Source organism: Pinus tabuliformis, chromosome 9, assembly GCF_031772625.1.
Source record: "Pinus tabuliformis cultivar Carrire ecotype Pingquan chromosome 9, CPIR1, whole genome shotgun sequence".
In the NCBI taxonomy this organism is placed as follows: domain Eukaryota; kingdom Viridiplantae; phylum Streptophyta; class Pinopsida; order Pinales; family Pinaceae; genus Pinus; species Pinus tabuliformis.
The window spans coordinates 780,070,067-780,092,899 of NC_142307.1; the positions used below are offsets into that span (position 1 = coordinate 780,070,067).

Consider the following 22,833-nt stretch of genomic DNA (forward strand, 5'->3'; position numbering starts at 1 on the left):
CTTGAATTAATGTTGGATCAAGATCATGAGACATGAAATGACTTATCATTGAATAATCTGATATTGGTTGGGCTAGATCTGATTATGTACACCTGTTTTATTCTTTAAATGTCATGATCTGGGTTTGTCTGAAGTCTGAAATAGTAGCGAAGTTGTGAGTCAATATTTGCATATCTATACTTTGGTTCGCCTCAGTAAAGGCGCATATACATGCAGGTTCGACTCTTCCAAGTAGAATATACAAAGGAAAATCCTATTCTTCATAAATGACTAACCTATTTGATCAGTTCTGCTATCTTATTGTTGTCTATCAATGAAGTCTTCTTAGATCTGAATGTAAAACAGAATGCATAAGGAGTTTTGTGTCTGATTGATTGATTGTTTAAGTGAGAAGGGTTATCTCTACTACTGCCTGTCTAAAGCTCTGTAAGTTGATAGTAGATGTTCAGTATATTGTTGGTTGGTACAGACTTGATTTAGAAATTTTATGTTTCAATAGTTTTGAAGGTATATGCAGGTTTGGTTAAAGGAAATAGCGTATACATGCAAGTTGGAATCAGTAAAGTAGCGTATACATTCTGATGCATGATTTTTGAGGTCACAGTTGGTTTTGAATGATGATGCAGGTTTCTGGGATCAGCACAATGTTCTGTTGACAGTGATCTGACTGTTCAGATTAACTGATTATTGGTTGATGTTGTTTGAAAGTTCTGACGGGTCCAGTATGAAAATTTGATGAAACGAGGCCTTCGTTTGTATTGTTGTATACAAGAAGCATCTAGCCTTAAAATTTATGAAATGTGGTCCTTAGAGGAAGAGAGAAGGTTGTATCCTTCTATAAGTCGGCGCCTATGTACTAGTAAACACATTAGCTAGTACAAGAGCTACGGGTTTGTAGCTCCCTTTGAGTAGAAGCTGGAAAATGAAAGAAGGTTGTAGCCTTCTACAGGTGGGTACCTACATACTGGTATGAGTCTGCACCAGTACAAGATTGTAAACAAATTTTCTTAATATTAAAAAAAACAGAGACGACAGCAGCAGGTGGGCTTTCTCCCACGTTGAGTTTCCACCTTAAATCTTGGTGTTCATGTGCTTTGCTTAAGTGTGATGGTTTATTATGTTTTTACTACACTGTTTAACAAGTTACTGATGCACTGATTAAGGTTCAACACATGATAAATTGACTAAATCATAAGTTCTCAAGGTATTCGTTGGTTTCTCTAATCATAGTAGCGTGTACACACAAGTTCACTTCACACAAGTAGCATATATAAATCTATTTAGGAAATGAAAAATTATTGCACTGTAAACACTGATTCAGCCCCCCTCTCAGTATTATTTCCAACAAAAGTGAGATTGATCGAGCTCGTGTTTGCCAATTTGAGGACTGAGAGAACCCATTGTTGATGCAAGAGAGTAGATCGTTGTTGGTCCTCGATCACAATTTTTGAGGTTATTTCTAGGGACATTTTTGAGCAAGAAGCTAAGTGTGCATGAGAGACAAAGTAAATTTTGAATACAGTTGTTGCTTATGAATGATATCAAAGGTTGCATGAACAAGTAAAGATCTTTGTGCATGGTTGAGAGGTGCCCTTGCGCAAAAGTTGTCAGATCTATGTTGAAAATCTAAAGATTTCATTATTGTTGGTGAAGACTTGAAGTAACGAATATTTCTTCGAAAGAAATCATGGATTTGTTAGAAGGAGGCTCCACATGAAATCGAAATGTGCAATAGAGATCACATGTCGAGGAAATGCATTGAACCATCCACATTGGACCATTTGCATACAACCTCTCTGCAAACTATAGTTTTGGTTGCTGAAAAGGAGCCAACACTGTGGAGGAACTAGCCGAAAAAGAAGAGTCGACGTTGTGAAGTGGTGGAGCTAATGAAACCTTCTCTTCACTCTCAGCTCAACGAAATCATTAACTCATATTACTTAACCTTTTACAAGTCACCTAGATAAATTCTTCACATTACCTTTTATAAATCACTTTTATAAAGTGATTTGAAAGTTTTATTAAATTGTTTTATAAGGGTTTTTAATGTGATCATAAAGTTAACAAGGCCACATAGCTAGCGTTCCCTGCCGCTTATTTTGATCATTGAATTTAAAGTTAGCAAACTAAATGTGTTTTAATGTATAAGATAAATAAAACAGATTTTATTAATGAATAGCAAATTTAAAACACAAAATCCTTGCAAACCAAATCTTTCCAAAAGATACTCACAAACTCTCGTCTACATCATAGGACATGTGAAAAATCATGTATATTGAATACAAATAGCAATATGGTGGGCCAGGACCAAGATGTGATTTTCTGACATTAGTAGTAAGTGGAGCCCACTTAACACACGCTCCACACCAAAAATATGTTAACAATGATGGACAAAACCTTATATACGCTTAACTATTATGTTGAATTAAGGCAAAACGGTAGGTGCACCCATATACTATGAACAATTAAGTTCTTTGTAACAAATTTAGAGAAGTGAAACTTAAATGACAAAATCTCAAAGCAACTTCCAAAGAAGCCTATTATGAATATGTGTCATTTGTAGTTTTACAATTAACCTTCCAATTTTATTCATAGTCAAATACTTATTATTTTCAAAATAGACTTTAAATCCCTTTTGTACTAATTATTTAATATTAATTATAGTATATTAATATTATGAACACAATATACATTAGTGTTTCTTTCTCCATCATTTGGTTTTAATATTAATGCTTCTTTTACCCAAGTTGGCTACCTTTTATTGTTTCTTAATTTTAATTCTATTAATTTTAATTCTAGCCATGGAAATTCATTTATGTTTGCAAACGTAACCTTGTTTTTACAACCACTATTTAAAAACCACACTTCTGTTAAACTTTATTCTGCAACATTGCAAGTAATATACATTAAATCACTATTTTTATACATATTTTCTGCTGGAAAAATTGTATTCTTCTTATTTAAGTCAAATTGTTTTTTTTTGCATTCAATTGCATAATACCAAATTTTTGATAATAATGACATTTTATATGCGATTTCTCATACATTTGACCTTGGACATGAGATTTCTGGTTATGACTCATGAGTATGACTACCACCTCTCTGCTTACAATTAAACTAAAACAATGTTCTGTTTTTATGACAATCACTGGTTTCTTTTCCATCGTGGTTGTGAGTTCTTCCTCTTGCAAATATTCTTCCATGTTTATTATTAGTTATTCTCCTCTTATACCTCTTAAATTTGTAACTTATTTTATTTAATTATTATAATGAGGAAATCCTGAACTTATTGTTTGTCGTTTTATTTCTTTACTGCTGTGTTTTATTTCTTTACTGCTGTGTCTATGCAATAGATCCATGCATGCCTTGGGATTGTGATTTTTTTGGTACAGTGTATATTGTATCTATGCATGCCTTGGGATTGTGATTTTTTTGGTACAGTGTATATATTGCAAGATACCGTAGTAAAGAAACATATGGAAAAACACAAACAGTTACAACAATAATTAATATATGTTTCGGAGTGCTTCTTAGATGTGGAAATAATGTTTGTCACTGCATCTAAGAAGCATTATTGAACATATAATACTTCATGTTGTCACTGCTTCTGTCTCTGCATATGTTTCTTTACTTCTGTGTCTGTGCAATATAGACCATATACAAAAAAACCAAAATCCCAACAAAAGCAAGAATCTATTGCGCAAACACAGTAGTAAAGAAGTGGGTCCTTGTTTTGTTTTTTAACATAAGCAAGTTTAAACTTTATATAAATAATCCTGGCTACACTCGTTGACAATAATCTTAATAAAATTATTATTTTGAAAACTGGAAAAAGTCTTACCATTTTGAAAACTGTAAGAGCATAGGCCTTAAGCTTTGCATTCTTTTCGATTGGGACGTCAGTATCATGTAAAAACGAAAATAGCCATTTGGCTGTTGGCGCAATCTCAAACACTTTGTAACCAAATAAACGTTTTGCATAACTCAATGACTTTTTATGGTTTTATGGAAAAATATTTGTTGACTTTTTATGGTTTTATGGAAAAATATTTGTTGAAGGGAACAAACAGATTTCCGCGACTGCTAATACAAAATTACCTTAGAAAGAACTTAAACCCTAGTTCGGCAGCGTTTGATTTCCTGGCATTCCATGATTTCTTAACTAGGGCGTCGCACGTTTGTAATTTTGCTTCTCCTTCCAATATGGATGTTACTACCTACATTCAACCAATATGGATGGTTTGTTGAGAAAATTTGGCCAATAGAAATGTGTTATCGAAGAAATAATGACAAATATTGGAAATCCAGTTGCAACCAATGATGTGTTCTCGAGAAAATTATACATTCAATGGAAAATGTTGCCAAGAGTTGATTATCTGTTTGTCAAATCTCGCCTGACATAAAAATTCATGCTGAATTGAAAAAAGATTTGTTGTTGTTAAAAACTATTATATCAATTGAAAGTAAAATTCACATTTGATTCTGAAAAATGCCTACTCATACAAATATACCTGAGTACCTTCGTTTAAAGTGATGGAAAGGCTTTGCATTATAACATAATACTCTACCACTATTAGTCTAAGACTCAAAAATACTGAGTGCTTTATCTGCAGGGAGCCACCGGCTCCCAAATATATACAACAAGCAGGACCAGAACATAACAAGTGAAGATGTAAATGGTTTATGGCCAATAGCCTCGAGAAAAGAAGTTAGTTGCCAAAATGGGTAATATATACAAGCAAACCAGAACAAAACAACCGAGGGCATAAAGATTTTATGGCTAATAGCCCGGAAATGAGAAGTTAGTTGCCAAAATGGATATGGAAAGCTTGGGATTGAATTCATCCCATCACTCTGAATTAGATACATAAAAGTCACTAGGGCATGGAGACATAGTGTCTGCTTCTAGCATTTGAGCAACTTGGTTCATTGTTGGACATTCTTCGGGATTGGAAGCTATGCACCTCACAATGATTTGTAGAACAACCTCCATGCTTTCTTTGCGAGTGCAATCATAATGTGTATCAACAGTTTCTTCCAGCCTGTTTTCCCTCAGTAGTGCGTTCACCTGCATTTGAAATAGAGATAAATATCAATGATAGTGTATTCTATTCTATTATATCAATGAAGTTGTATTCTCTCTACACTCCATTAGAAATGTAGCTGTCTAATCAAATAAATTTTCATAACTAACTATTTTAATATCAAAATTAGTTAATATCAAATTGTCATTCTTATGATACAATGATAAATTTAAAATTAAAATTATTATTAGTATGGGGAAAGGAAAATATAACTTACCCATCCAACAACATTCAAACCTTTGATTACAAATGTTTGGTCTATTGGCCGTTTGCCACTAAGCAACTCTAGCAAAAAAACTCCAAAGCTGTACACATCAGATTTCTCAGTTGCTCGCCCACTTTGCAGATACTCTGTCAATTGGACCAAGATATAGGACTACCTATAGTGATACAAAATCTCTAAATCCTGTGAAGGGAATAGCAGTAAAGGAAATCAGTACCTGGTGCCAAGTAGCGAAATGTGCGAGCTACAATGGTGGTCACATGTGTCTCATCGTCTTCCAAGAGTTTTGCATGACCAAAATCTGATACATGTGACTCCAAATTGCCACCCAACAATATATTGCTGGACTTTACATCACGATGTACAATGCAAGGATAGCAATCACGGTGCAGATAAGCCAGACCTCAAGCTGCTCCAATTGCTATTTTTAATCGAGCACTCCATTCGAGAGTTGAATCTGTTTCTCTATGTTCTGGACAACATTGAAAATATTGTGACAGACATTAAAATCAGAACTAGTCATCTTTAAGGATTCCATGAAAAGTAAAATTCCACAAATTGGTGTTGTCAATATACTAACCATGTATTAACTCGTCTAAGCTTCCCAGAGGCAAGTAGTCATAGATAAGAAGTTTGGCTAATGGAGAATTGCAATAACCACGCAAATTCACAAGGTTTCTATGCTTGATGCTTCCCATCTCAAGCTCTCTTTCAAATAGGCGATCTGATCTTACCCCGTTGTTCAGAATTTTATTCACTGCAAACGCACTATTGTCATCCATCACCAATTTGTACACGGTACCAAAGACCCAATGATATCAGTATCATCAAGTGTTTCAATTCTCTTTATTATATCCTGGGATGTATACGACTGATCTCCATGGAACATGACCAGCTTAGCATATATGATATAGCACATTCCAGAGAACTTTTTATCAATTACACGCCTGAATAGGTTAATGCAAGTTGAAAGAGCTTGGAAAAATATACTTATTTGCATACCTGTTTCTTGCAAGAGTTGTTGCTCCATTTTTGTGTAAGGTTGCTTGACCCTGTCATTCTTGCACAAAAAACAGTACCATAAGAAGAACAAAAGCACAACTAGAGTCACGCCCTTGTACCATTGCACAATTGCTCGAGAGTAGCTTCGGGAGAGGATGAAGGTAGCTCCTCTAACTACCACATCAAACATGAGCCGTCAAACTGAACTCGGCGCATGGAATCCCTTTCTTCAGGCATCCCACTGATTACGAAGAGCCCTGACAGCTGTATCGACAAAGGGTTCGAGAGTGTTCCTTATGACGAATTGACACACTGGTGGTGGTACCCAAACTATCAATGTAATTGGTGGCGAGAAGCATCATTAAACAATAAGACCCCAAAAGAGATAACCAATCACGAAAAGAAAATTAAAATTAAAAATAATAATAATAATAATCTGTTTTATAAAGTTAACGTTATAACAGGGTTGTTTAATTTTTGGTCAGCCCTCTAACTAATTGAATTTCAACACATTTTTGAATGGTTATATCCACTGCCCCGGCAGGGATAATAAAAGGATAAAGTATGTAAAGGCACTTTTAAAGAGTGATCATAAAGTTTTTAGGGAGGGATAAGAGTGGTTATAAACTTTTTTTGAAGGTATATTTTGTAAGGGAGTGATAAGAAGATATTTTGGAGAGATAAGGTGGATGTAAATTTTTTAATTTTGTAGTAATGTATTTTATATGAAAAAACGATATTTTTTTGAAGTGATTTGTAATATGGAGTGATAAGCAAATTTTATTTTAAGGGAAGGTTATTGTTGTAATTCAAAGTAATGTGTTACTTCTTACTTCGAAAGAGGGTGAGTTGAATCATTAAATTCAGGTAATCAAACTTTGGGGTGCATTATGGGTGGTACCCCACACCCTTAGGTGACTTAAAATCAAGTGAGTGTGATAATCAAGCTAGCTTGTTAAATACCAAAATGGGTAGAGGAGGAAAACAAGGAGAAAAAAGTCTTAAAAGTGCACAACTAGAAATTAAAAAATTGCAAGAGTGCAATGAATTGCACAACAAAATTGAAGTACTTGAATAAAAGTTAAAACAAAATCAAAACATAATTAATCAAATGCCTAACACATTAGAAGCAACAAAATATCTTCAAAATAAACTAGATATGAAAGAACAACTCATTTGATTTTGGACTAGATATGAAAGAACAACTCATTTGATTTTGAACTAGATATGAAAGAACAACTCATTAATGCACTCTAGAGAAGGAAAATAACTGATTTCATTAAATGAAATATTTACAATTCAAATACATTTACCATCAGCATATATGATCATAACTTATTCATGATGTTGTATTAATAGAATAGAACATTTTACAAAAATAATCATATAAAAGAAGGACATCAGCTGAAAAACATACCCAGAAAAGAAAGCTGAACATGTAAATATTAACTAACAGAAATAAAGACAATCAACCCAAAAAGCGTAGATTATACAAAATTCAAAACATCACGCCACCATTTGATACAAATACCTGAGATCAGCTTGGAAAAGCAAAAACATGACGGAGACCAGCAAAAAAGATAAATTCAAAACATCACGCCACCATTTGATACAAATACCTGAGATCAGCTTGGAAAAGCAAAAACATGACGGAGACCAGCTAAAAAGATTGATTTTGTATCTAACAAGCCATAAAGATGGGTTTTATATGCTTTTCTTGTGCGATAACATTCCCCCTATGTTATTCTGATGAGAAGAAAGCAAGATCTGAAAACTAATCCTTCTCAATACAAACCACCGCCAAGACCTGAATGAAAACCATTTCCTCTCCTCATTTCTCCTAACAAAGAAACCTGAAATGACCCTGTGGGTGATTAAAATAAAGCGATCTTTAGATGAGATGTATCATTAAATGACCTCACACATTTGGAGTCTCGAGGCTCAGGATCCGTCTTACGATGGCTGAAAGGCATCACATGGCCCAAGCCCCTCTTCTCCACAGGCTAAGGCGGTGTGTAACCACTTGCATGCAGAATATTAAACTAGTATTTTTAAAGTGTAATTTTTTAGAAAAAAATTTAATTTAATCTGTCTAAAATTAAGTGAGATTTATTGAAATCACAAGTTTGATAAGTAAATTTTTCACAATCTAAGTGTGTCCAGTGATTTTTGATGGTGTTGAATCCATATATATAATCAAACAACCAGTTTAAACAACAGAAATCAAAATTATCAAAATTTTATCACACATTTTTTTACCTAACAGAAATCCACCAAAACTCCAAAAAAAAATAATATATTACAAGACTACTCCAAATATCAAATGCCTTTGCAGTATAGAGGTAATTGGATCTGGAACACTTGTTTCAAATGCAGCAACTTATGCAGGGGCATTTATGAATCTACCGCAGGATGCTTAGACACCGCCATTCTCTAATGCAGTTTAACCCTCCATACCTAGAATGCAGTTTAACCCTCCATACTTTCGTTCTGACAACATTGATGGTTTTGCTAAGCTCGATCAGACGGGTGGCGGATAAATCATTCCCCAGAAACCTGAACCCTAAAGTTTTCCCTAACAAGGTGTGTACCCGTGCACTTGGATTATCCCCCAGCTCGGAAGAGCAATATATGTTTTGGGTTTACAAAAACCTTACATTCCTCAACGGATCGCCCAAGAAGAGCATACTTCGATGTAACTATCTATTCTAAGCTGAAAATCAGATACCCTACCAGCAATCAATTAATCCTATGTTATTCTTTTAACATTAATAAATTTATTCCTAACATTAAAATCTTTATGAAGCCTGAAAATCAGAAACTCAGACAGCAATCAATTAATCTTCGATTATTATTTTAAAATTAATAAATTCATTACATGATTTAATAATGCGAGTAATCCCAAATCATAATTTCACCAGTTTATCCACATTATTTCTCTATTGTTGGATACATAAAATGATAAAAAAGCAATCACAGGATCATATATTACTTACGCATGAACACAAAGGAAAGTAGCATCTGCATTTTTCACTAGAGATGAAGACGAATTACAGTCAGGTACATTTGTTTGTCCATCATTGCTGCCGCCACGAGGGGCATGGCTCAGGGAATACCTTCTCACTAGTCCTCAAATTTTCCGGAACATTCTAATTCATCAGCGTCATCTAAATGCTAAAATGCCTGGTTTTTGTTGGATTTCAGCCCAAAAAACCATTTGTAATTTGAACAATTTGTTCGGATGGAAATATTGACATAATAGGTTGGTTCAAAGATTTTAATGACTTGTAGATCAACTCTGAATGAATAAGATTGTACTTTCGCTCTGACAGAAATTGAGATTTGCAATTCCAACCTAAAAAAAATTAAAAGTTGCTTGAAAAGTGGTAAAACCACCTGACTATAAAAACCCTAAATGCTTGAGAAGTGGAAAAACCACTTGGCTATCAAAACCCTAAATAATTGAAAAGTGGAAAAGGCACCTGGCTGTCAAAACGCTAAATGCTTGAAAAGTGGAAAAACCACCTTGACAATCAAAACCCTAATTAACATTCGGGATCTTTTCAGAGAAATTAAAAACCTTAACTCACCTCTCCAAGTAAACGAGAGGATTCTCCAGATAAAGGAAACTAAAACCTTTAAATCACATCACTGGATTACTGAAATAGCAATTTTACCGTGATAACTCTGCGAAATCTAAATTCCAACCAAAAATACCAGAAAAAATAAATGAAAAGTAGAAAAACCCACCTATATATAAAACGTTTTTCTTAGCCTTACACCTTAAGCCATCTCGAATGGCCGTGTTTGAGAGCTCATCTTTCGTCGCAGTATTATTCTTCCAACTTGTGCCTCCATTAATGTTAAATCTAAACACTACTTGTTCACTGAAACATGTTAAATCTGAACACTACTTAGTTCATTGAAACTTTACTGCTTAACAGTCCGTAAATAAATTACTTTCCAATTATTGTAAATCACTTTGAACGGGTGTTTTCCAACAACGCCCCTTCATACACACCAACCACGTTAATGTTGGAAATTTATGGTGATTTCAAACAAAATACTGAACAGCTCTGATATCACTGTTGGGGATTTTTCTAGTAAAATCTCAAAAACAAAATAAACAAAATGCACACAGAGACAATGCTCTGTTTTTCTTCAGGATATTAGCACAGGGAAGCTTCAAAAAAAAATTCTGAGAACAGAGTATTACACACCCATAAAAAGCTTTGTATTCAATAAAATATAATGCCTGATACAAAATTTATCCTCTTCTCTTTCACTCGGAGGGATTCACCAAAATTACATTTCAACCAACAAAAAAAACTCTGTCTCTTCCTGAAATTTTACACTGCTGTTGTGTAAAAATCCCTTTTACATTTACTGGTGTAAAAATCTTTTACATATTTTCTGCGAGCCAGAGTTGCCACTGTGGAAAACTTCCGTGGGCGAATGCGGCAATCTGATAAAGAGCCGTTTTGAGAGTTTCCAAAGAACCCATCAAATCTTGTGTTCCATGAAATTTGGGGCGACACAAGAGGCACTCCAGATACCTCCGCGCCAGAACGATCGATAAATCCACTAACATAAATCAATAATTAATTAGCAATAAATGGTGTTTTTGAATTATGGTACGGTCCACAGCCTTATATAAGAAAAATTATCACCCAGACTGGTGGGCAGTGCTATGTTGTTGTACCTAGTCTCATAATATAAATATATCATAGCGATGCATTATTGTGAGAAAAAATTTAACTTATTCAAAATTATAATAAATATAATAAATAGTGATGGGTGTATTGTTAAAGTATTTATGGGTAAAAATCTAGTTTAGTAATCCCTAAGTGATTTTTATGGTCTAGATGTTTTTGGATTGTAGTTTTTCAAGCTAAATGTTAACCATACAATCATCTCAAGGTCTGGTCAACTTGGCAAACAAAAATAAAAATATAATAAATCAAAACAATTATTCATGAGTGAAGAGATAATTGTGTCACTCAAAAAATCTTTGGACGGAAGTGGTCACGAAAAAGTACATCCATCCTAAGTGTATTGATGATTGGATCAGGAGCCCTAGCTAGAATAGAACTGTTATATCAACAATTTGGCGAGAAGTTTTGAATTCTATGGAATACATTGGTTCCAAGCTGGCTTGGAAAGTTGGAGCAGACACCAAGGTTTGCATTGGGACAGATGCTTAGTATGGTAGTGGAAACACTCATTTTCTTTTTCTTGAACTCATTCACCATCTAGATACAATTGGGATAAGGACACTAAACTAGGTCGCAGATTCTGACAATTCTACCATTTTTGGTTAAGCTTGGAAATCTGCACTGAACTTGGGGATCCCGGATAGATGGCATCAGGAATGGTCTAGTTATACAAATGCACTCTCATAAGCTTATATTCAGATTCAGGACAAGGAGGATGAATTAGTCTGGGCCATATCTCATCATGGTAATTACTCTCCAAAAGCAGGATATTCCTTTATATACGCAGATCACGAACCTCATAATACTGTTTGGTGGTGGTGTTCGTTGTGGAAGTTAAAAATGTCCCCCAAAGCCATGTTGTTGATGTGGTATCTGCTTCTTAACAAAGCCCCTATAGGTGATATCCTACAACACCACTCCTTCTAAGGTCCCACTTGGTGCATTCTCTGTAGATGTTGTTCAGAAAGTATTGATCATTTATTTATGCAATACGAGGTTGTGACTCGATTATGGAATAAGATATATCAAACATTGGCAATTCCATATAGATGGGCGAGAGACTCTATTTGCTACGCTTGGGAATCCTGGTGGAATTAGGTCCACCCTTCAAAGCTTTGTAACCTTCCCCTGCTAGTAGGTTGGAGTATATGGATAGCTCGGAATAAACTCATTTTCTAGGACAAGGCACCCGATTGGCAATTATCATTATCTCATCTTATGGCTCTATAGAATTTGATCCCGGATCATGACACCAATCAACCAAGCAGGAATATTGTTCCTGAAACCATCAATAAATCTATACCCTGGGATTATTTTGATGGTTCATCTCAACAACAAGGTTGTAGTGGTGGGGCCAACTTATATCTTAGAGATGACCATTATTTCAAAATGAGTATGGGTTTAGGGAGAGGCACAAACAATTATTTTGAACTCAACAGCCTCAGACTCCTCCTTATTTTTGCTTTTAAGAAGGGATGCTGACAACTTAAGATATTTGGAAACTCCAAACTTGTTATCAATTGGTTCAATCTACAGGATGAAAGTCTCGTGCATACACTCAGAATTTTTTTGGAAGAAATCTATGTTATTAAATCTCGCTTTAACTATATTTCTTATCGACACATCCACAGTGAAGAAATTTTATTATTGACTGAATCTAAAGAAGGATATAACAGAGTTTGTGGCTAGGTGTTTTGATTGTCAAAGTGTGAAGGCATAGTGTAAGCATCCAAGTGGACTGCTATAGCTGATTGCGATTCCAAAATGGAAATGGGAGGTCATTTCCATGGACTTCATCACAGGTTTGCTGAGGACAGAGAGACAACATTATTCCATCATGGTTGTTGTGGATAGGTTGAAAAAGGTTGCACACTTCATTCCAGTGAAGTCTACATTCTCAATGAGTGATGTAGCACAGGTATTCATCAAAGACGTGGTTAGATTTCATGGAGTTCCAAAGAATATTATGTCAAATAGGGATGCGAATTTCACTTCCAAGTTTTGGAAGGAGTTATTTACAGGCTTGGGCACAAAGTTGTCCTTCAGTGCAACTTATCATCCGCATATAGATGGACAAACTAAGAGGGTCAACAAGATATTGGATGACATGTTGAGAATGTATGTGATTCATCAACAATGAAAGTGGGAAGAGTATCTTCCACTGGTAGAGTTCGCTTACAACAATGGGTACTAGGAGTCACTGAGGATGAGTATGTTTGAGGCATTGTATGGGTAGAGTTGCAATACTCCCATCAGTTGGAGTGATTTTGTTTACAGGGTGTTGATTAGACCGAACATGTTGGCAGACATGGAACAGGAAATGCAAGTTATCAAGAAGAATCTAAAGGCATCATAGGATAGGTAGAAGATCAATGTAGATCAAAACAGGTTATTCAAAGAGCTCCAGGTTGGGGAACAGGTGTACTTTCGCACCAAACTGAAAAAGAGATCCTTATGGATTGGATCATGTGCCAAGATGGAACAACGGTTTTGTGGACCCTTCAATATCATTGAGAGGATTGGGCCAGTAGCCTATTGACTTGCACTGCCTTCGACAGTGAAAGTCCATAATGTTTTCCAAGTGTCATTGCTTAAGAAGTATGTTAAAGATGTTGATCATGTGATTGACTATTTTGTATTGCAAGTGGAACCAGATGGAGAATTTAAGTTGGAGCCTCAGTGTATATTGCAGAAAATGGTGCTCATGCTCCGAAACCGAGAAATCGAGCAAGTTAAATTGATATGGAATCACTTTGGGCCCGATGAGGCTACATGGGAGATGACGGATCAAATGCGGGCTATGTATCCTTCCTTGTCTGTCGGTTGAAGTAAGTAAGTTTTGGTATTTGGTTTTGGTGTATGTCTTGGTATATGTTTTGGTACATGTTTTGGTGATTTTGGTATATGTACATATGTTTATGGATGTAAATATCGCCATGAGCTATGTTATGAAGCTCCAAAAAGCGGTATGGGTTTCATGTCATTATGATGTTATGTTGTTATGTTTTCATGTTGGTTTGTTTCTCAGCGGGATAATCATTGTAAATATTGCAATGAGCTAAGTTATAAAGCTCCATCAGATATATATTTTCCTTTCAACAGTCTTGTGGTTATAGGTGTTGACATTGAGGACGATGTTCCCCCAAGGGGGAGGGTTCAGTAACATCCCTGGTTAAAATTCCATGTAATAAAAATAATAAAGGAAAAATAATAACCATGGTTGATGGGACACTTATTCCAAGCTGAATGTTGGGCAAAAGAATAGTGATGAGGATCATTGGTGATTGATTAATGGCTAAGGAAATTGACAAAGGCAATGACTAAGGCTTTGGAAAGGCAAATGGAATTTTTGGCACATTTATTTAAGAAAATAATGGAAATTAGGCCCAGAAATAGGAGGTGAAAGGTCACAAGTTGCATGTGAGGAGGAAATTGAAGGAAAATAATGAAAAATGAAGAAAATAGAGGCCTCATTCATAAAAAGGCTTCTGAGGATCAGTTGGTAACCTTTTGTCAATTTATTTTTGGAGCTCTCTCATTATTCCCTCTTTCTCTCTCTCCCATACACTTGGATACTTAGAGTTTTCTTGGAGCACTCTTAGAGGGTGTTTCATACTTGGATTTTGGAGCAAGAAGGCAAGGGAAGAGAAGGAAGGTGCAAGAGGACATCAGGATCAATAGCTATAGGGGGTTTTTCTTGCAGGTGCTGAGTTGCATGTACTTTTTCCTCACTAGTTTTGGCATGCATGGCATATGCATGTGGTTTGTTGGTTATGATCTGTCATTGGCATGGAGGATGGTCAGGATTGACAATGGATTGCCTAGCCTTGTCATTTCATGGAAATCCATGAAGATTGTGGGTTTATTTCCTTGTTTTGTTTTGGTTGGTTCTCAAGTTTCCTTAGCTTGGGTTGAGTTACTAGTTCATGAAGCCTTGGCTGGACAAATGCTCTAGAGCCCTGTAACAACTTGGGTTGAGTTACTAGTCTTGTAGCATTGGTTGGAAAAATGCTCTGGAGCCCTTGGTGAGTTGAGTTACTAGTCCTGGAGCCTTGGTTGGACAAACGCTCTAGAGCCCGATAAAAGTTGTGGGTGGAGTTGCTAGTCCTGGAGCCTTGGTTGGAACAAATGCTCGGGAGCCCTGGGAGGCTTGGATAAAGAACAATCTGATGATGTTTTTGTGATGTCCGACCATGAGGTGGAATCATTGTTTTTATGGGTTGAGGTGGATGGCATCTGGAAGCTGTGGATGGTTTTGAATTGATTTGTTCTATGAGATCCCACACTCATGCTTGGAATATCGCATGGGTGTGAATGGTTGAAGAGAGATTTGGCTCAACCATTCTATGGTCGGGTGGAACATGGAAGTCCCATCCCGGGTTTGGATTTTGCATCATTAATATGAGGTTATTTCTCCTTGTATTTCTATGAGTATTATACTGGTTTATATGTGGACCATATGGTAGTGATTTCATTGGTATTTCTGCTTCTATTATGTTGGCTATGTGTGTGTTTATGACAATAGCTATGTATGTCTCTCATCATGTTTTTACTTGTAAATGAATGAATAATGTATCTATTACCTAATGGATGAAATGGTAGTTAATGTGTTGAGGCATCAATGCCCCGAAGCGGTTCTCAGTTAAGTATGAGACCCCTATGATTAGATAAGTTATTTACACCTGTAAATTACATATTCATGATATGTTTGATGAAATTCCTGTCATGGCTAGTAGGGGTCCAATCAAGGTCTTATTCAAGTAATTGCATTTGTACTATCATTTCCTTGTTATCTTACTATTATGAAGGCGTCATTCAATTCTGGGCGATGACCTAGTCTCTGGGCTTGAAAAGATGGCTCAAATATCAGGGACACTGACACAAAACTGAGCAAAGCATTCCCTAGATTCTGGCATGCCTATAGCATGGGAGCTTCCATAGCCTCCTGGATGCTGGCAAGCCTATAACATGGGAGCGTCTGGGGTCAAGTCGTCCAAAATCTCAGTGGGACCTAGGGTCTGGGTGGCAGAAAGGTTGGGATGGTTTCTAAGGGTCCTAATCTTGATGTTGAAGGTTTGTATGGTGTGTTTGTGTTGGTTCCACTTCCTTAACGTGACTTAGGAGGTCAAATAATATCATAGTGTTCTCTCGTCACATGTTTACTCCGGCTGGATGGTTACTTGGGTAGATCTGGGAGGAGGGTGTTACAATATCCATTTAAGATTATTATATTCCATTTAATGTCAAATATTCTTTTTTAATAACGATTTTATTTACTAAATAAAATATATCCATTCATTAGCTATAGAGCTTAGGACCAAGGTTCTTACTTCTGTAAGCATAGCTCAAGGCTATGACCTTTCTTGAGCTTAAGACTTGGACCTTAGTACCTTAAATTTTCTCAAGGACCTTACATGCTTAAGCATAGGTCAAAACGAGGACCTAAGTTTAGTATCATGAATATATGAGATATGATTAGGTACATAATCTTATTTTAGCTCAAAATTGAGAATAATTCTTTTGTTAATAAAAATTTCTTTCAATATCTCATAATAACTAAGTTCGTTTTTGATATAATTTGCTAGACCAATACAAAAAATTATGCAATACATTTCAACCAAGAAACATAATTTTTGTCTTATGTCAACCATTATTTTTTTCTAAATAATATTGAAAAATAACATTTTGATTAGTATTTTGACAGTTTTACAAATCATAATTTTGATTACAAATATTTCTTACCACAGGAAAAATGATTTCTTGACCATATTTTCAATCCCTATGTCTACTTTAATTTCAAATTGCTTTTCAACCTAATTTGATTTTATTTTTGGTAATCATACAAATAGGTCCAAATATTAGTAAAATAATTCCTTTGATGTATCTTTTTGTTAGGTATTTTAAATATTTCACATATTCAAAAATCTATTTGTCGACGCACTGTGGGTTGAAAATAAGCTTTATGATTAGAATGTGTGGTGAGAATCCAAGCATGCAAGGATGACCAAGTGGGTCCATTACCCTTATCCATTTTTTCACATCACCATATATTATCAAAACTAACATTTTTAACCTAGAAATCCACTATACACTCTTGAAGTCCCTATCCCAATGTCCCTCATATTATGACAACATTTTTATTTTAGAATCTTCAAATTTGACAACCTCTCCAACGGAAGTAGCTCTACACCAATCAAGCAAAATCAATTCTAATCTCCTTGGAATATTGCAATGTTTCATCATTATTCTATGTATGCAAGAGCCCCTTTACCCATGGATTTGTGTAACAAGAGTACATATACCTCTTTCACAATATGGTTCTTATCATTTCATATGTTTTTTTATAAAATTAAACCTTCAAGCTACTCCATGAGACACATGAGACCATTAAAATTAGGTTTTGTATTCATTTTGTAAAGTGTATCAAAAATTTGGTCTTGTTAATAAAATGAGTTAATACCTCTCTAATTTGAGGGCTACAAATGTGAATCTTGTAGGAGGGAGGTATAAGTGTAGATTTTGTACATCCATCCCTAGGAAGGTGGGTGGTGGAGGTGTAAATTTGTGTATTTATTGGGAGTATAGGTTGTGGGGAGTGAGGGCATGCATGTGAGTGATTTGGACAAGTGCACACCTCTATCCCCAAAAGATCATTCATTGAGAGAGAAGGTGGGTGGTCGGGAGTGAGGGTTTTCCTGTGTGCACTTTGCATAAATGAACACCCATGCACCCTCAAGAGGGTGTGTGGTGAAGGTTGGAGGTGTATTTATGCATCCCTCATAAAGGTGGGTTGTGAGGGGTTGATAGTGTGTATGTCTCTATGTAACATATAGATAATCATACAATCAAGTCTAGCTACCCACTAACCTTTATGGGGATGATAGTTCGAAAAAATTTCAAAAGACCTAGCTCTTTAAATTAGAAATAAAAAAATAAGTAAAAACTCAATCTCTTTAAATAATTAAAGTAAGGTATTGAATTTGGATGGAATTTCATATAATGACATAAAATCATAAAAAAATAAAAAATCAAAGCCAAGAAAAAGTTAATGCTTTGTTGCAAAATTGAATATTTCTCAATATAAAAAACTTCGAATTGATGAAGAAATACAATTTTTCCCCATAAAGATTTGTTTCCAAATTATGAAAATTCCTATTTCTATAATAAACAAAATCAATAAATTACCTCTTAATATCAAGTGTTATTCTCCATTTAATAAATTAGATATTGAGAGAGTTATAATGAATTTATTTACATATGCATGTTTTTGTGTTGAGATATACCTTAGTAAGAGTATTCTAAACAAAATGGTTCTCAAACAAAAAAAAAAGTATAATTAAATATAAGCCTTGTTTTATGAGAATATAATGGTGTAGTGTAACATACATCATATTCTAAGTCAATTCTGGTTATCTCGAATGGTTGGGTGGAATGACTGTCATCTTCCCCACTTAGGTTCAAATCCCGTAGGTGACATGATGAGATTTGTTGTAATGGCTTTGTGCTTATGAATATTGTTGTAATAGCATCGTGCCTTGTGAAATCTTAAGTGAGTATAATTGTGGGCTAGTCTGGTACTAGCAACCTCACTCGATCCCTTGGGCTGAGAAGGAGGTTGATTTCTTTCCTATGGGAAAAACATTATCTTCTAAGATATTTACAAAATATTTGCTACTTGTCCTCATGAATAAGCTCATCCTTCTAGGAAAAATGGACCAATCAAAACCAAAGATATGGAATTTTATTGAAGATCCAAGTTCAAATATTGACATTGATTATATTGACGTAAATTAATCAATGTAAGTGTTAATTGGGGATTCATTCCTTTCTTGGGGAATGGAATTGAAGAAATTGATAGAAATATTTTCTTTTGGAGAGGGGTTGTGGTGCTAAACCCTCTCTAAGTGGAACAAAATGACTTCATCAAAATGATACCTTAGATTTATATAAGGCATTGACTACTTGTACTAATCCCTATCTATTGCCATCTTCAAACTGATAGTTAGTTTTTGTGGTTGCTTCTTCAAATGTGTGGAAATAAGTTAAAAAGAAAAAAGGGAAAAGAAAAAGATTGAGGATTAATTTTTAAAGGGAATTTTTTTTCATGTATATCAATTATGGAACTGAACATACTTCAAGAACATAAATGAATATTTGATCAGGATCGTTCAGAACAGGAAGAAGTGCGGAATAATTTGCCACAATTTTGAACAATTGAAGAATATATACCTCCCTTTGGTAGGATAAAATTGAATGCATAATCGCATATATCAGAGAGATGGTCTGGTGTCGCTCCACAACACACAATTTCCATAGCCGAAAAGACGACAAGTTTTGAAAAGGGAATTTCATTTATTTGAGTTAAGAGTCATATCCATCCACCGAGGCATATAATTTCCTGTTTGTTTTTATTATCCAAATCATCGTTGATTTACAATGCTCTCCCCTGAAACAAGGATTTAGTCCATCAAATTGAAAACCTTGTAATGTAATGCAATTTTGGCTAAAGCAACCCCTCCCCTTTGTATCTGGGTCCTGATCTAAAAGGTATTAGGATGGACAATTTAAGTTAGATGTTTTCTCAACAAATTGTAGATTCTAATCAGAAATGAGATTCAAGTCATGGATCCAAATAAATTAGAGGAAAAATATGAGTTAAGATTAGTGAAGAGGCCATCATGATTTCCATAAGAGATGGATAGATAAAAAGAGATAAGGATAAGAAAATAGTTAGAAAGAGTATAAGAATTTGTTCTTCAAGGGTAAGAATAATACTTCTCAAACTCACCAACTCAGAATCAAACTTATGACACAATGCAACCTCCAACTAAGAGAAATCTAGTGAATGTGTAGCCTTTTCTATGTGGAAAGTGAATTATGTAGTCCTAATGTTAAGTTGTAATAGCACCCATTACCCTAAATTTTCCATGCATTCCATGTTCCCAACAAATGACAAGAGCATTAAGCGAGACCACGAGAGAAGGTCCCCATCACCGGATACCCAAAGGATACCCGAAAGAAAGAGAATGACTTTTACCCACCACCACCACCACCAAAAGAGATTATGCCAAGTTCTTTTCCACCAGACACGAGAGAGTTAGTTCAAAAAAGTTTTTTGGCCATGTAAATGAAATTTTATTATGTTGTTGGTCGGATGTAAGGAGCAGGGGGAGGTGATACTTAGCAAGCACCCATTACCCAAACTCACCCATTCCAAGTTGCCAACAGATGAAACAAGAGATGTCTGGCAGATGAGAAAAGAGATGTCCCCCATCCTTCCCAACTGATTAGAGCTGGAAGTACTTACCAACAGACAAGTGAGGTTACCACCAATGAGCCAACAAACCAGCCCGCCTACCTAGATTCTCTCAGCAAGCATCAATAAATAGCAATAGTGAAGAATTTGTAATGGATTCCAACCTTTTTATTAATAATTAATTTATACCATAACCGTTTCCTTCCAAAAAAAAATACTCTTGATTTAATGTATGTTTAGTCTCTTCTGATTTTAATATATGTCTAATATGTTATACTTGGTTTACTAGCTTCAGTTTCATAGTCTACATTTATACTTAGGCCCTATTTTTATACTAGATCCTATTAGGATACATTTTATCCTAGGCTTTTATTAAAATTAGTTCATTAAAATTTCAATTTAAATCTGAATGCCTAGGGCTCCAACTTCCCAGATGTAATTTTAAATGGATGTATTTGTTAATAGAATTTATAATCAACGCTTTACATGGATCGATTCCAATCACATATTTGAATGGATCAATTTTGAAGATAGATTTTATACTCTTTACAAATATACTTCAATACCAACCAAAATAAAAGAGGGGATAGTGATAAAATAATATGAAGTCAAATATGTTAAAAAACAAACCCTAACAAAACCAGAAAACCCTAGAATATACAGAGGGGTTATAGTTGAAGTTACAGAGGGTTTACAGTCGAAGTTATATACAGAGGGGTTACAATCGAAGTTAAAAGATATCAAAATGATATACAGTCTGTGTATCGTCACCTTTCTTTCTCTAAGGTGAGTCCTAATAACTAAAGTGCAGTTTTGAGTATCCTTACATTTTGTTTCACAAGGAGAAACCTACCACTTAGAAGGCAATTTTGGAAATATTGAGAGCATAACATCAAAATAAAATAAGTATAAATGGTTTGAATTTATCATTATATTTCTCCTAACTAAACTATGACATAATACTTGTTATTTTTCAAAATCAAACAAAATATCAAACAAAAATTTGGCATAATGTAAGTGATTTCTCTTTATCTTCTAACTTTTAATGATATTTTGTTTACTAATATTTATCTTCAATGATTTTTTATATATCATGATTATTCTTGAGTTCATGTCTTGAGTTTATTTTGCAACATTTGGTACAATTGCTAGTATAACCTTCATTCTGCCTAGATCAAATCAAGCCAACATAAAATATCTTGGGAATTTACCATGGGACATTTCTATAGTAAAATTAGATGGAAATCAAGTCCATCCAAAATGTGGTAATTTGGTTTCCTTATCTGCCAACATTTACATGGACTCATAACTAATAAAGTGTGTAAATTACGCAGTCTTGCAAACAATAGGCAGTGTAAAAGTTGTTGTCTTCAAACACACTTTAGTAGTAACAAAAACTTTTCATTAGTTGTTAGATTACTCCATGATGTATGCTATTGCATCATATCCATCGTTGAAATCAATGCCAACATAATAAAATATTGTCCTTCCAATTATTTAAAATGCCAAGGTTTAACGAATTATTAAATAGATACCTTGAAATTTTAATAAAAAGTAATAATAAGCATTGCTTGTAATTTCAAATATGAGATTTTGTTGAGTTATATGTACATTAATAATAATATAAATTCATAACCATTGAACCATATATTTTTTTAAGGAATTTCAAAGTTATAAAAATGACAATATAAAAATTTAAGCACAATTAAAAAATCAAACATTGTGTGAACACCCTTATAAGGGAGGATGTGATCTATTTATGCATGTAATGCATAAGCATTGCATTATATTTTGAAAATAACTTGATCTTGCTTAACTATGGGAGTCATTCATTTTAGATCTCATTAGAAAAGAAGAAATTGAAGTGGATCTTAAGGTCTTTGTTGAAGGGTGATAATTCTATCAAAATACTATAAAAGCAATAAAGAGGTCCTACTTGTGTTAATAGGATTTTAGGAACATGACAATCTAGAATGACTATATCAAGTGCTTATTATTTAGGTTAATATTCTTATGATTTACAACTTACCAAGATCTAAAGAAACAAAGGACTAGAGGAAATTACTTAGCAAGTCCACAAAGTATGTTATTTTTGTTGTGGATATTGATTGCATGCCATCAACACATGCATGAAAGAGTGGGATATTAGAGCATAACCCTCATGCATAAGTTTGATGATACTAAAAAATTATGTTACCTTCCCCATATCTTTCTTAAGTATCCCATCCAACTTCAAGAATGTTGTCTAAGCTTTAATGCTACAAAAGATAAGTTTCCTTGAACATGGGCTTGGGATGAGGCAAGGGGAAAGAGAGCTATGGGGTATTATCAAAATATTGACAAAGTGTCTTCACATTAATGTTAATATTCTTAGAAACAAGTAAAAGAAAGTGAAAGAGTGTGATAAATGAAGATGCATGGAAACAAGAAAAGGTGAATTATTATTTTGGAGAACAAAATGAAAGAGTGTGATAGATGAAGATGCATGGAAACGAGAAAAGGGGAATTGTTATTTTGGAGAATAAAGGAGTGAGGATTTGATGATGCTATAAA

General features: G+C 34.6%; 1 pseudogene across 1 annotated transcript; it reads right to left on the reverse strand.

Moving 5' to 3' along the window:
- Positions 1 to 4,650: 4,650 nt before the first annotated feature.
- On the reverse strand, positions 4,651 to 6,353 carry LOC149151048 (LRR receptor-like serine/threonine-protein kinase FEI 2; annotated as a pseudogene). Its single transcript, XR_016262544.1, has 2 exons — positions 5,302 to 6,353; positions 4,651 to 5,068 (listed from the first exon to the last, which is right to left on the reverse strand). The product of XR_016262544.1 is annotated as an LRR receptor-like serine/threonine-protein kinase FEI 2 (transcript).
- Between the last annotated feature and the right edge of the window lie 16,480 nt (positions 6,354 to 22,833).